Source organism: Notechis scutatus, chromosome 3 (assembly GCF_049901735.1).
Source record: "Notechis scutatus isolate UNSWTSFEM ecotype Mainland chromosome 3, rNotScu1.2, whole genome shotgun sequence".
Classification (NCBI taxonomy): Eukaryota; Metazoa; Chordata; class Lepidosauria; order Squamata; family Elapidae; genus Notechis; species Notechis scutatus.
Genome location: NC_142011.1, coordinates 149,757,464 through 149,773,417, shown reverse-complemented (window position 1 = coordinate 149,773,417; position 15,954 = coordinate 149,757,464).

Sequence of the window (15,954 nt, the reverse complement as noted above, 5' to 3'; positions counted from 1 at the left end):
GTGACTGTGGAGGAAGAAATCAATGGTTGTACCAATAGTAATAGGAGCCCTTGGAGCAATACACAAAGGGTTGCCTAGATACATGGAAATTTTGAAATTATCAGACCTGACTATTCTGACTTTGCAAAAAAAATACCTTATCTGGAACTGCCTTTATACTCAGACGTTACCTTAACCGCGATGAGGTCTTTGGTTAAGACTTGAACTGTTAAGATTTTACCAGTTGCAGACTGTTAAATGAATTGAAGATTAAATAAATGTATTATTATTATCATTATTATTATTCAATTGCAAAGGGCAGCTTTACTAGGAACAGCTTCCATCCTGTAACTAAATCTGTTAACACCATCAAACATCCACATCTGCCTATCCCAGGTCCTTGGAGAGGACTTGACAAGTAGACAAAAATGTCAAATCCAGTCTGAACATCTGACTGACTGTGCAATGATTAATAATAAAAATAACAACAACAATAATAATTTTATTGATATCACTGTAGCAGGGGATGCCAGAGTCAAAGAAAAAGAACTGGAAAAAAACACGAAATACCAGAACCTGTCCATCAAAACTATACGGTTATAGATGAAACATATAACAGTGATACCCATTGTCATCGGGGCACTTGGTACCATGTCCAAGAATTTTGAAAAACACATCAAGAAATTGCAGCTTCTTGCAATAATACCAGCGGAACGCAAAAAACTGTGCTACTCGGAACACCATATATTTTAAGAAGATACTTGGTTGGTACCTAGGATGCTGGCAGCAACCTGTATCAACCGTCAGAGCCAGTCAATGATATTTATGATACATTTTTTAATGTTCAGTTGACTTAGTTTCATGTTTAAGAAATAAAAGAGATAATAATAATAATAAATACCTTTTACTTTTTTAAGGGGAGGGGTATAACCAAAATCTTTTTTTATTTCACTTGTACAGCCATTAACACTAAATTCCTACTTGGTTTGGCCTGGAAGATTTCCCTTCAAATAATAAACGGAAGCATAAATCATTGCCTTCTATCAAAGGATCCTCCAATGTGGACATGAGCCTGGAAATCAGATACTAGTCTAACACCTTCCTTGAAATAACAGTTGTCTATAAGTAAGGCATTTTGGTATGGAAAAGCCATAAATCATTTGAGTTGCTAAAACTGGCCCTCTTTACCATGTTCATCAGAGCAGTTTTGTGTCATTTGATTCACTGATTGTATAACAGTTATAACTTGAAGACATTTTATAAAATGAAGGGCGGGGATTCATTCCAGACTGGTTAATGATTTAGGATTCCATATATAAATAATAATATTCAACTATTTATTTTTTTAAGTGTTTAGGTTGGTGCATTAAAAAAAAAAAAGTAGGAAGTATCTAAAGGGTCAAGACAACCTCATTGTGAGATACCAAAATTGGAGCTATATATACATCTATACATGCATACTCATCAACAAAAGAGTGTGAAGAAAAATGCATTGTGCAGGGAAAGAAAAAGGGAAAAAAAGAATATCTACAGGGAAAGTTCAAGCATTAGGGCCCTCACAGTAGGAAACTGGTCACATGGGTAACATAATGAAATTTTACTGCAAAATATCCCTTTTTTTCTTATTTGAAAAGACAAATTATTAGCATTTTTAAACAATTTCAATATGTTTAATGGCTGAAAGTTAAGCTCAAACTGTTCCGCTGACTGGATAAAGTGCTAGGTCTGTAAACAGGAATCTTAAGTTACCCCAAGAGTACACTCATTTTAAATTTTACTTGAAAGCGGGATGTACGTTTATTACAATTTCAAACAAAATGCTAATGCCATTAAACAAATGAGGTTTAGGCAAATTAACTGCATTTTAATATTCTGAAAGCCTATGATATAGGACATTGTGTTACGAAACATTGGCTAGAAGTATCAGTTGCAAGTGGGATTTTCATTGCTGTGAATCTCAGGAGAATATTTGTAATTAGTATCATTTGCCTAATACTTCAGGTTAATTAGAATATTTAATTGAATAGCTGTAATCTTCAGAGATGACTATATTATGATCAAATTAGTACTATCACAGCACACGCTGATCACTGCTGCAGCCTGCCTCACTTCTGCTAGCTATTCAGCCCTCTGGAGCGTTCAGCAACATAAGAAAAAATCTGTTTCTTACACTTTTGAATTTTAATGATCCATTTGAACTCTGCCATCAACATTTAATTATTCTAGGAAAAAAAAAGTCCCAACCATGGGTCCCATATGGCATGTTGGCAAATACACTTGCCCACACTGGAGCCTGCTCCTCTTCCAGCAGTTCAATCTCTGGGAAAGAACTGAGCAGAATCATCATCATCATCTTCTTCTTCTTCTTCTTCTTCTTCTTCTTCTTCTTCTTCTTCTTCTTCTTCTTCTTCTTCTTCTTCTTCTTCTTCTTCTTCTTCTTCTTCTTCTTCTTCCTCTTCCTCTTCCTCTTCCTCTTCCTCTTCCTCTTCCTCTTCCTCTTCTTCCTCCTCCTCCTCCTCCTCCTCCTCCTCCTCCTCCTCCTCCTCCTCCTTCTCCGTGTATTCTTGTAGATACAGGGTCCGCTTTTTGGATCATTGTTCCGTTGGTCAGCCATAACTACTACTACTACTACTACTACTACTTCTTCTTCTTCTTCTTCTTCTTCTTCTTCTTCTTCTTCTTCTTCTTCTTCTTCTTCTTCTTCTTCTTCTTCTTCTTCTTCTTCTTCTTCTTCTTCTTCTTCTTCTTCTTCTTCTTCTTCTTCTTCTTCTTCTTCTTCTTCTTCTTCTTCCCCTCCCCCTCCCTCTTCTTCTCCTCCCCCTCTTCCTCTTCCTCCTCATTCTCATTCTCATTCTCATTCTCATCTAGGGATAGACAAAATGATTTGATAATATTACAATGAATCTTAATTCTGTAAGATTCTTGGACAATTATATTGTGCACAGAAAGTTTGAAAGAATCAGGTAACCAACCTTTATTATCTTACAAATATAATTTCCCTCTTCTTTTATAGATTTGCACATACAAATCCCCAGTGCAGCCAGAGCACAGATGTTGAGTTCTTGACCTTAGCAGTTGTGAATATATTTTTTTCTTTTCAGACTTGGTAAATATTTTAAGGGGGTTAAACTTCAACCATTGTTGTGAACATTAGAAAGCAGTTGAATCCCATTATATCAAACTCAGAAACAAATTCTCATTCTGGAGAGAGACAGAGAGAGGAAGAGAGAGAGGAGAGAGAATTTGGGAGAAGCATTCATGTCACAAAGATGCATTGTTTACACACAGATGTGGCTAGCTTCAAAGTGCTTTCCCCTAAGGATATGAAAGCTCATGAGGTCAAATCCACACAGTAAAGCAAATGAAATTAAAAACTGAAAACCATCTTCAAACAGAGTGCACTGACACAACAACCTAATTCGCCCCCCATGAAATCTCTCTTTCAGTGATATCACCCAAACATGCATTCTTTTGGCTAATTGAACCATCTTTTGTAATGACACTGAAGAATATTTTCTAACTAGACATTTTGCTCTTCTGTATTCTTGCAAAACAGCCTTGGCACTGCACAGGTGAGCATTTCAATACAGATACAAAAAGCTGTTCCCATCAATCTTAAACTCTAGGCTTCTGCAAAATGGAAAGACAACCCTACAATTTTTCAGTCCTTCCCGATCCCACCTGTTCTTGGGAAATCTTTGCCTTTTCACAAAAATTAAAGGAGAATGGAAGTCTGTCTCTAATGAACAATATTTTGCTCAAGTAACACAAATGTAAGGTGCTTGTGAATGGTCCATTTGACTAGCTTTAGAATAACAGCTCTTCTAACTCCAAACTTACTAGTTTGCAAAGATGCAGACTCCTCAAATTGGGATACTTGACTTTTAGAATTGCCCACAAAAATATCATAATCTAATCAACACATATATGCATATGCTTGTATGCATTGCATAAATATATTGTATATGTAAGGAATATGATAAATCTATAATGATGGCACTTCATTCCACCATTTTACCAAGATTCCCCCCTACTTCAAGCCAAAATCCTATATGTATAGGTACATGTTTAATGTTTAATTTCTTGTCTGCAAACTCCAATTCAGCATGAAGCAACAGCTTTCACAAATAGTTTGGTAAATAAATGAGAATCTAAAGCAACAACGCTGAGATGACACACATATCTTTTATGTACATTATATAAATTATAATGTTATTATCACTTAATAATAATTATAAAAATATTCTTTAAAAATCTTTTTAATAACAAATGTATGGCATAAGTGCAGAATTTGTTAGTAAAAGTATTTTTAAAAATTTCAATTATAAATGGGATAGAAGCAGACAGAAAAAAATATTAGAGAAATTCAGGATTTCTCCCCTATTTTTATAGGGTTCCCTTGTCCCGATACAAATTTAATGCCTAAAATGTAAAAGAATCTATCATCAGTTGTTATATAATCTTTGATTTTCAACAATAATCAAGACATACTGTCTTCTTAAAATATATTCATGTTTATAAAGGTAAAAAAACTCTTTCTACCTAAATACTAAATATATCTTATCTCCCTACTCTTTAAAAGGCAGTCTTTGACTGCTAGAATCTAGAACTATATATTCTTCTATCTATTAAACAGATGGCAAATAAGATTGTAAACATATTTGTTTCATACTGAATAGATAGTTTCTGGCATAATACTAATTACCAAATTAAATGACTGACTTTTTGTGTCACATTAGAATGAAAGCCATTCTGGAAGTTTGTTTTAGGGAGTTATTTACTTTGACAAGAGTATGCAATGAAAAAGCTGTTAAATGTTTCCCCAACAACATAATGCTCTGGGTGTAATGTCTTTTTTTTTTCACTTTATTTTTTTTAACTTTGTATTTTATTATAATTCATTTGTACAAGTTTCATTGCAGTCACTCATTACAAAATTTATGTGCGTTTAATCCATTTCCAAGAGTACCATACTTTTCCAATCTCACCCTATATGAGTGTGATGTTTCCAGGCAAGTGTACATGAGGTTCATATTGTCTTTTCTTGCTTCCTTATAGGCATAAAGAACTAAAGAAAAATCAATATTAGCCAAATAATAAGCACTGCATCGCATAATTTGTAGAGGTTTCTTTATTTTTCAGCAAGTTGTTTTGAATTTTGAATAATTGCTGCTATACCTCATGTTATGTATACATTTTGATTCAATTTTTAATTGATATGGGAGGATGGGGAGAGAAAGATCACATTGTCTTTCTTTTTTATGAAACAAATTACAAATTATGTTTCATTTAGTTTATCCTTTTGATATTAACAGGATAGCTTCAGGATCCCATCAAGGTGCAACAGGTCAAGTCAGTGTTTATTAATTTGTTCCCCAATTCTAAATTCAACCATAACATTATTTTGATGACAATGGAGCAAGATATGTGCATATAAGATAATTATTTATACCTGTATAATTATTTATACAAATAATTAATTAATACAATTAATTATACATAAGTATCAATACATGTTTAGTTCCTGATATAATTAATAAAATATATGGAATATAAACTATCACTATTCTGCATGTTCTTTTAAATTAACCTTTGCATCTTATCACTTATATTGTCACTATAGGGTAATGTACTGTAAATAGCACATACACATACACATTTATACTTTTTAAAGTTTAGTTATATTAGTTACATTCATGATTACCAATAATGACAAGAAAAAAAATCACATGGTTGAGAGATGTTTATCCCCTTCTAAAATGCAAGCCTAGGTTTCTATTAAACATATGGCCCACTGAATTTAAAGGTACAAACAATCCAAAAACCAAGTATTGGGCATAGATGTTTTTCTCTCTCTGTATTTGTAAGCAATAGTCTGCCAAATTATTGAAAAATAACTGAATAATCACAAGTGGGAAACATTTAAGTTTTAAACCTTGCAATGCATCTGAGCTTAAAGCTAATATTAGAAAATCTATTTGTATACTTCCAGCAAGGTGTATTTAGTGCCCTATTTTTGGTCCTGATATTTTAATTAAACCAGGTGAAGTTAGGTTTGCAGCTCAATCATCAAAAGTCAGCATTGATGAAATGAATTATTTGGGTTTCAGTCTCTGTTAAATCAAGTTGTGATTACCAGCTCATCCTCTCCTAAACACAACTAATCTCATTCCAGAATTGTTTTAGGGGAATAAAACAGGAAGGAAGGAAGGAAGGAAGGAAGGAAGGAAGGAAGGAAGGAAGGAAGGAAGGAAGGAAGGAAGGAAGGAAGGAAGGAAGGAAGGAAGGAAGGAAGGAAGGAAGGAAGGAAGGAAGGAAGGAAGGAATCAAAAATATATTCTAAGTTAATCTTAACAAATTTTAAATTAAGCCAATTATTAATTAGAGATAGTGCCTTAATATAAATAGGTTTAAGCAATTCCAAATATTAATTCACTATGAAAATAAAGTGGATTTTTGTGGTTTAATGAAAAGGAAAGCCTTGCTATATTGTGATGGTTCTTTTCTTTAATGCAAATATTTACTTCAACCCACCAGCCTAACAATATCTCTTCAGTTTTAAGAAGAAATTCCCTTTGGAAGGATCTATGGTGTGACATATTAGTTCCAAAGGAATTCTTGAGGGAATAGTTGATTGTGTAGTGAGAGTAAAGCAGATTACCTTTTAGAGTTATTCAGACACCATTGACTAATCAAAAGAGGCTGAAGCATTTTATAAAATCCACAGTGAGATGACATTTGGGAGTACCTTAGGTAGACACTTCTTTAATTCAGACAAGAGGGGAAGGAGGAGGAAGAGGAGGGGAAGGAAGACGAGGAATAGCACAATTAGTCTTTGAGATTCTGTTATAATAGATGATCCCAAGATTTAGCTTTCCTGTAGAGTTGATTTCCTAGTGTATTCTATCTAGAGGGCCTGACAGTTTGTCCCTATTGCCTAAAATATAAATAGATAAACAGATTTGAACACCTGAATTTGGTCTTCTCTTATGAATTTTGTGTATTTGTGTGTGTGTGTGTGTGTTATTTTTTAAGAAATCATTCTCTTTTTTGGCCTCCAATATATTTCCCAAGGAAGCTCACATCATCAATGCATGCATAATGAAAACAATAAAATAGAGTAAATAAGAACAACCAGGTCAGTTAAAGTACAATTCCATAAATAGAGCAAACCATCCAAATTTCTGTGGCTAAAAGAAAAATACTAACAGTGCCCCAAAAAATTAAACAGAAGAATCAGTCCAGCTTCCTATGGAGATATCCAATCAAATTATAGTAAATTAGAGTGCCGAGGAATTTGTACGGCAGCAACAAACCTGCCCAACCATCAATTTAGTGTGTACATTAACAATGAGTATTTTACCATGACCAGCAACCCCAAATAGCAAGGTTTCAAACTGTATATATATTTAGGAGGGCTGTGTGACAATTTCAAACAAAATGTGCCTACCTCTGTCACTATATCTTCATTCACTATGGTCATATTAGTAGTAAAGAGTAGAAATGCTTGTATATGCACCAACGTGCCTACCGTCCCTGTCCTATTGTTTCTCTTATTCTTTTATTTTTCTTATATGTACCCATTTCATGTATTCACAACTATGTATACAGTTATACTTATTATCTTGTAAACAATTGGCAAATCAAATAAATAAATAAATAAAAATAAAATAAATATTAAAAATATATTGAAACAAAAAAGTAATATATGTCATAAATAATAAATTATGAAAATTACATTCTTCCATATTTTGAAAGTTTTGCATCATTTTATTGTATTCCAATATTGTGTGAGATACACACACACACACACACACCTATATACCCCTATACACACACACACACACACACACACACACACTATTTTTATTCTAAACAGGTTTAATTTTTCTGAGACATGAAAAATAATTTACAAATGTTTAAATCAAATAAAATAAAGATTACCCCTTCTAATCCACTGGTTCCTTGAGATATAGCAGTATCCTTTTCTAGGCTTATTATATGTTTAAGACAAAGATTTAAAAAATCTTGCATAATTCTCTTAAAAATAACGTTAAGTTTGATATTGAAAACAGTATCAAAATTCTTGCAAAAATGTGGTTCTTTGCATTGATAGTACATGTGAATTTGGTCTGCGCTTCTTGTTAAATTGGGGGAAATAATAACATGAAATAGATGGAGAAGACATTTAAGGCCTTAAGTGGTGACTTGCCAGAGCAGAAAATACCCCCTTACCTTTCATATTCATTTGAATTTTCCTTAATCAACACCTTGCTTGAGAAACATTTTGGGGAAGTAACTAATATTTCTTTTTCCAAAATTCCAACATGCAAACTGGGGGGCGGGGGGTTGCTTCCAATATATTTTAGGAATCTAAAGTTTGAACTAGTCTCATGTAATGAAAAATTATTGATATCTAATAAAATCTAATGAATTTTTAAAGGTTCTGTTAGAAAATTCAGAACTGTCAATGGAGTATGTTCATCAGATATAAGGCTTCCAATTCTTGGGCATTATTTCCAGTCTATTTCATGCTGTATGTCTTTATTTGGACAGTATAAAACTGTATTATGTAAATATGACTATGGTCATTGTCTTAATATGAAATAATTGCATCAAGAAACATGGTTTCTAATTAAAATTATGATGTATTTCCATCCCTTAAGAACCCATGCTGGAATAAAATAAAGGGAATGGATTGGAAACTTGAGTATTATTATTAAGAATCTTCATTAAAAATTATTCTCAGCATGAGAAGAAAGAAATAAAATATTACAACATGGCATAATATTAGATATTAAAATTAACATCTAGAAGATAGCATAATCATCAACTGTGGTATCAAATATCCAAAATAAACAAACCTAAGAGTAGTAATATGTTGGTAAAATAAATGGTATAAAATAATATCATTTTACATAAATGATGTGTGTGTGAGTGTGTTTGTGTGTGCGTGCGTGCGTGTGTGTGTAAAAAATATTGCAGGATCCAATCTGAAAATAATAAAAATATTATTTTCAATGATATCAACAGAAATAAAATCTTACAAATATTAAGGATTAAAATGTTTTTTAAAAAATTAGAAGAATAAAAATGTTTTTATCTGAAGTTGAGAAAGTATGAATATAGGAACAAGCTGAGTTTCCAGGTTCTGGAATGTCAGATTACTAAACTCTCCCTGGGTGTTTTAGAAACTAGTTAAAATAGGCTAGGAACCTGAATAAAAATCATATTTCTCATATTCTGGAAGAATGTCTGATTGCCTAGCTATCGTAGAAAGAAAGAGATGATAAAAGTTAAAAAGAAAAAAGTAGAATTAGTAAAATGATATTTATCTTCTTTCCTCATATGTTATTTCAACTAAATTATGGAATGCCAGAAGGTCTTGTTTCCAAAGTAAAAACAATACATTTAGAAGTCCACATTTTTCAGGGCTGCAATTTCATCCTTTTCATCTCTAGTAAACATTTACCGGGTTTTTTCCTGAATCCTAGATGAAAAATGCTCAGGTTCCATAATGCTTTATAGTTCTCAAAAGACCTCTTATTCTTTTATTTATTTATTTCAGATCAGTCTTGATGCCCAATGACTGCCTAGACAAGTCCCTAAAGTTTTCTTTTCAGCAATGATTACCTACCCTTGTCATCTTCCTAAGGTTAAAAGAGGTTAAACTGTCCCAAAGTCGTCCATCTGGCGTGGTGCCTAAGGTGGGAGTGAAACTCAAAGTCTTCCATTTTTTAGGCTGACAACTTCAGCACTACACCAAACTGTCCTGGAATGAATCATTGATATTTAACTGTCTCCTGTTTTATTGGCAGAAGTCATACAGATATAGACTGAAAGATAGTGAGACCATGATCAAATCATTTGTGATTTCCTAGCTTTCCGAAGAATCTTAGTAAACATGAGCAAGACTGATATCAGACTGATGTAATTTAATATATATCTAAGCATTTTTTTTGTAATACAGGTTCCGTTCAGTACAATTACTAGAATGTGAAACCACTAATGATTTTGTACACTGACAACACAGAACTTCCCAGGAGTGACAAGCATAGCCATTAGTCTTTTTGAAACAGTCAGAGTTACAAGGTCAGGTACACTGCTAATATATTTGAAAAAAACTCCTGTCTTTCTGATGTCGTGTGAGCCTAAATTTGTATATTTTTATAAATTAGTATAAATACTTGATTCATTTTTAATTTATGCTATTACCATACAGAGTTTCATCATCATCTAAGTAAACACACTAATGTACCTGTTAATTGTTAGAAGTATAGCTCAAGTTACTTCATTATCTTATTTTTGCTTTTTATTGCCATATTATTATGGTTCATAACAGAAGTTCAGGCAAGATTTTATACTAATAGGAAACATGACACTTGCGTATGTCCGTGCACCACACATGCACATATGTGAGTGGACATGTGGACATGTGTCTTTACGCATTTCTTATTATCCTACTTTATTGGGTAACCTGGGAACACAATAAACTACTTAGTTACCAAATTGTTAGGGTGTTAAATATTATACTTTGTTCCATCTCAACAATTTAGGGAAGCCAATAAGAAATAAAACATACAAACATATGCCTAGAAACCTAGCAAGAGGCCGCAGGAGTCATCCAAAACATTTACTCACTTGTATCAGAATAATCCCATGTGAAGATCTTCTAAATCTTATCTTTAAAAATTCAATCACCTCTAAGCCTGAAATATCACATATAGACCACTGTTGGGCTCGGAGATTTTATCCAAACCTCTGGGTGAAAGTTTGCTTTTGTCAAATGTCAATTTCCTACTACTGAACTTTCAGTTTGGAATCCTTTTAGTTATACCTGTATGGAATTTGAAAACAAAGCTTATCCATCTTTATATTTATAGCAAAATAATGAATTTTCATAATGTTGATTACAGTGTTATCTTTTTTCCTGTTTCACCTTCAGAAATAGAAAGACAGGCTCTTCATAAGACTCATTAAAATAGAGTCCATAATAGTATGAACCATTCCCCACTCCATAACATGGTTTTTGAACCAGTTCATCTTTTTTTATTACTCCTTAAAAGAAAAATCACTTTTTCAAAAGGTTAAAGAGGATTTGAGTGCCTCCCTTTTCAGCAGATTGAGGGAAAAAATCATTTTTGAAAATGTAGTTAAATAAAAATATTTAAGTTTGCATCATTGGAATTACTGATTTACAGTAATTAAATTATAGACTGAAACTTCAAGTGCTGTTTAATGTAGTGAAACTAACTACTGGCCTAATATATACAGTATAATTCCATATTGAAATAGGAGTATAGAAAAAACATGCCAAGTTATAAACGCTCAATAGAGCAAAAGTCCTAACATAGTAGGGATTTGTAATAGTAAGTGGCACAGAATTGGAATTTATCAATGACAAACCCGTTAAATCTTGTAGATTTTTTTTTAAAAATCTGTATAGGATTACCTTCACTTAAAAGTACATTTATCAGTTGGTTATCTTAACTAGTTGCTGGACTGAGTTGTAAATTTTCCTTTTTACCTTTTTTAAATTTGATGCTCCTCTTATGCTTTTAATATTCTTTTTATTTGCATAAATTAAATTAGGACAGACAATCCTATTGCAACTGCATGGTTACATAGTTTCTAAGTATTTGAGAAATACACACACACATACACACACACACACACACACACACACAATTTGATTTTGGATTTCAGTGGCATATTCTTCAGGGACAGAAGGTAAATTACAGGTATGGAATGGAATGCATGTGGATGCCCTCCAATGCATTAAACTGTGCAGTGATAACAGAATTTTCTTGTAATGCTGTGTGATGAGTGCAAATATCTCAGAAGTCGTAATAAAAATGAAAGGAAGAAAAGAGGAAACTTTCACATTTTCTTTCCCTAGTCTTTTCAATGGACTCTGCAGCAGACTGCCTTTGAAGTCCACTTGAAGCCTGTAATTTGCACCAAATGCAGTCTCCCTTTTGAAATTTCATTCTCTGTTATATCACACCTATGCTATTGGCTTTGCACTACAATTCAAAGGGTTAGTTTTGAACTGTACACCCTTTTATATCTTGGTACCTGCTGGACTTGACTTCTCCAACCACCATCAGCTTGTCCAGTTGATCACCCAAAGAGAAGGTTGTGGTATATCCATTTTTCATAAAGCAAGAAGACCCAAGACCAGAAAACATTTTCAATTACTGCTTTATGGAATATTCTTCCCTTCGAATAGAGGCTGGCTGGCCCCATCTGTTACAACATTCCAAGAACCACTGAACACAGAGCTCCTACAGAGAACATTTAGTAGTTAGAACATTGCACCCAAATTTCACTTAGTATTCCATCTGTCAATACTGTTTATTATGACTATCAAAGATAGATATTTTAATTCTGGTTTTACAACTATCAATCACTGGGAGTTCCCGGCTAATTTGCAGTATAATTATTAATTTACAAAATAAATAAATACACGAGAAAGGACTTACTAAAGACCATTTAACTTAGCCATTGGTCCTGACAGAAAGACTATAATAGCAGTAGAATAACATAATGACCAATTGTTGAAAAAGGGTGAGATCTCTGCTAGATTCCCGTTCTTATGTGCAGAAAAGCGCATTGGAGAGAACTGAGATCGCAGCACATAGAACTTGCAATGCCAAGCCGCTCTTTTCCTTAACTTCTCTACTTAATATTCAATACACAGCAAGAGGATCTGACTGTAAAACCTGGCTCTGAAAACCTACTGTCAACTCCTGCCCTCCAATAAATGATCCAGAGCTTCCCCACATCAGGATGGAAATGTGTTAGGCACTAAAAACCACTGCTTGCATGACATCATTCCATAACAGATTACACTGTAATGTTAGGAATGTAATCATTAGCATTTAAACATGCATAAAATTTAATTAACCTACTTACCAGTTTGCTTAGAACTTTTGAAGGGCTACCTAGAGTCCTCTCTAAGCATTTTATTGCAGAGTTTTTGGAAAGCTCACAAAAGAGAGAAGTTCACTGGGATTTTTCTCCCTAAAGCTGATGAGCCATGACAGATGAGCAGATGACCCGAGTTAATTATTATTGAATTCGTTATTACTGCTTTGTTGTCACCCAGCTCAGCCAGGGTAAAATGATGACAGTAGGTATCTCATTAAAACAGCTGTTTCAATTATGTAGCGGCAAATATTTAAAAAGCGGGCTTTCCAAGTTGAAAGCTGTTAGCAAAGTTTGTTTGTTTGGGTGAGCAATGCCAAGAATCTTTGTCCAAAAAGGAAAGGAGAAGGAAGAAGGAGAGGAGGAGGAGGAGGTGAAAGCAGAAGGGAGGGGACTAGGTAGATGAAGAGACTAGCCACCTGAGGGGGCGGGCAAGGCAGATTCTTGTGACTGAGCATCACGGCCAGAATAAATGTAAACAAGTTCAAGTGTGTCCGTGAACTTGTCTTACCTTTGCATGAATTTAATTTTGTTTACATTTGCATCTGCTACATTTTGACAGTAGAACAAATGAGCAGATTACTTTCCAGGTGGGAGAAGTCAAATCTGTGCATTTATTTTCGTCCCTTGTCATTTACCATTTGAGTCACCATGATCATTGAAAAGGAGCGAACGAAACTTGCAAAGAGAAAAAAAAAAGTCCTTCTCCAGGGATGAGGAGTGCTGGTTACAACCTTCTGTCTTTGTCATCATGACCTTTGCTTAACGCCGGCTTTTCTTAGATAGAGGTATAAGAGCTTGGGGATTTCTTGCTGATCTTTCCAGACATCCATTTCTTTCATAACCTGCTTTCTCTATTCTCAGCTGACAAAATCATCATGAATGTGAATGAGTGTGTTCACCATTCATATCCAGATGGCTAACAGTGGTATCTTAATATCAAAAAATGCAAACAACTGAGTGTAAAAAGCTGCGCACAATCCACCCCAAATTATTTCTGATTATAGCTTTTCTGTGTACTACCTAGAAGTATCTGGCTGTTTTCTTCACTAGACAGAACATGAAACAACGTGAATGTTTGATCTGACCCAGCAAGTCAGTGATAATGGTTTAGACTTTATCTTTCCTAATAGTCTGAATAGTCTGATAGCAAATAGACTTCTTAATCGGAAAACTGCGCTAAATTTATATCCAATAAGTTGTACTTTGGTGATAATAAAGCTTTATTTTCCACCCAAGATGGAGGAGGGCCTTCCTTTAATTACCTTTCATTAGGCTGGCTAGCAACTCAGTGGAAAACATTATCAGAGGTAACTCAGAAACAATAAAAAACAGAAAATAGTAAACACTGATTATTTTTTTTGCCCATGTAGCATAACAGCAAGTGAGTATGACATTTCCATTTTTTATTCAATTTTTTTTAACTAAACATGTTTCTTTTCCTATTTTTGACATATTTGTGTAAGAAGAATTTCAAAATCATTATTAGGACAATACTTCTACTAGGGTGATGATAAAATAAAATCAACAGAAATCATTATTTTGAAAGCACAAATAGGTTTTTACCTCATTGATCTGTATTTTAGCAATTAGCTTGAGGAAAGAATTGCAAAAGCCCATATGTCTTTTCTAACCTGATAAAATCTTAAGTCTTCCTATGTTCTTCACTCACCCACATACCCATCTTGTTCACATAATATTTTACTAAATCCATCCTATTCCTTCTCCCTATTGCATTTCCCTTTTTACTGCTTTCAGTTGTAAATATCAATGGCAAGAGAAGGCAGAAAATGAAAACATGCAGAAGTCACTAAGAGTTGAGTGTCAGACACAGAAGCAAGAACTGTTTAGATGGGGAGATGTCTAAAAGGAGATTGTTAGGTGTGAATTAGGTGAAGGTATGTTGTGAATCAGTTTTGTGCTGCTCAGTGACTATTAACCGTTTTACAATGGCGGCTATTCCAGAATTAGAATCAATATTTAGTTCCTGTCCATGTTATTCAAATCTCTGGGAAATTTCAACCTAAATTATGCTTGCTTTTGAAGTCTGATAGAAGGGCTATCATTTTCAGTATAGTTGCCCCATCAGAAGGATAAATTCTGCTACATTCACCTTAGCCCTAATTCTTCATATGAAAGTAGGTTGCTTACATATGTGGGCAGGAATTGTATTGTTTAATTCTGTCCATGATCTTAGACTGATACTATTCTCTTCTAAATGTCTACCCTTATCATGCAAAAGTCTTTATTCTGGTCATCAGCCAACAAAATGAAGTACTGCAGAGTGTCCTGCTCACACGGAATGATTTAATTCATGTATATATTTTTAAGTAAGCCCAGGTTAATTAATGCCAAAACAGAGCTGCTATATAAAATAGCATTGTAGGATAGCTATTCTGTCTATAAAAGGTGGGATAAAATATCTTCATCATCAACACACACACACACACACACACACACACACACACACAGAGGTCTCTTCATGGTTTTAAATACTATTGATCATAGTATGCCATTGAAATACTTTGATGTATAGAGATGGGGATTGAAAGTTTCAATGCAAGATTTATTCATCTATCTCTATGTACTACTAGAAAATTATACTGAAGAATTTTGGTGCTCACTGGAGAAGAGCCTAATTCTGGGAACGATTGAGGGCAAAAGAAGAAGGGGACAGCAGAGAATGAGGTGGCTGGATGGAGTTATCGAAGCAGTTGGTATGAGCTTACATGGACTACGGAGGATGGTAGAGGACAGAAAGGCCTGGAGGAATGTTGTCCATGGGGTTGTGATGGATCAGACATGACTCTGCGACTAACAACAACATTTTGGTGCAATTCTTTTGCAATTATTCTATGACATCCTACCAGGATGGTTGGGAGGACAACTGGATTCGATCAGACAGGAGATAGAATTCTAGGAGTTGAAGTCCACAAGTCTTAAAGTTGCCAAGTCTGGAGATGCCTGCTCTACGAGGTTGCTCCCCAGATGCTCTCCACTGGATCTTCCATGATCCATTGACCGTTTCATTGTGAGATGTTGCTT